This window comes from Lepidothrix coronata, unplaced genomic scaffold (genome assembly GCF_001604755.1).
Source record: "Lepidothrix coronata isolate B3197 unplaced genomic scaffold, Lepidothrix_coronata-1.0 Scaffold16, whole genome shotgun sequence".
Taxonomy (NCBI): domain Eukaryota; kingdom Metazoa; phylum Chordata; class Aves; order Passeriformes; family Pipridae; genus Lepidothrix; species Lepidothrix coronata.
Window position 1 is genome coordinate 7,475,590 of NW_016690196.1, and position 805 is coordinate 7,476,394.

The window sequence follows — 805 nt, forward strand, 5'->3', positions numbered from 1 at the left end:
CTTTTCTTTCTCTGATTGTAAACTCTGCAGAATGTGCCTTGCCATCATGCTTTGTTCATTAACACAGGTTTATAATTTCGCATTACTATCAGCTCGAAATATTGCCACAAAGGTGATTCAAAAGAAAGAAAAAAAGTCAAAGAAATACGGTAATAAATATATATTAGCAGGGAACAAGAGGTTTGGAAAAGGAAAACACACCAACAAAACACCTCAAGAAGAGAACTGAAGAGAGGATAAGGGAAAACAAAAGAATAAAAGGAAGAAGTAGCAGACAACAGACTGTGTGAAGAAACATGGGGGAGTAGCACCCCTCTGATTAGAAAAAAGAAAATTCTAATGAAAGATATTGCATAAAACATTGCACTTACATCTACTAAAAGAACTAGAAAAGAGAAGCATCAAACCAGTACATCACTTTATTGCACATCGAATGGGAAGAAAAATTTACGAAGGCTGCAAAAAATACAGATGTAATCCTTTTATTTGCAAAGCAGTGTAAGAACTATTTTTCTCCCAGTTACTTCTGTTGTCTAACAAATTAAAAGAAAAGGTAAAGGTTATTATTTTGAACAAATACACAGAAATTAATTGACTGAATCCACAGAACATCATAAAGAAAGTCAGGTGTTTTATCTGTGTTCTTTGTATACAGAAACATGACGTGTGACCAGTGAAACTAATGTCAGTAGAGAAAAGTTTTAGCCATTATATCCTATTCATCCCAGATTATAATGGCCAGTCTTCGCGAGCAAAGATTTGGGAAAGGTCATTAACCCTTCGAGCCTGCGCAGTGGATTTTTTA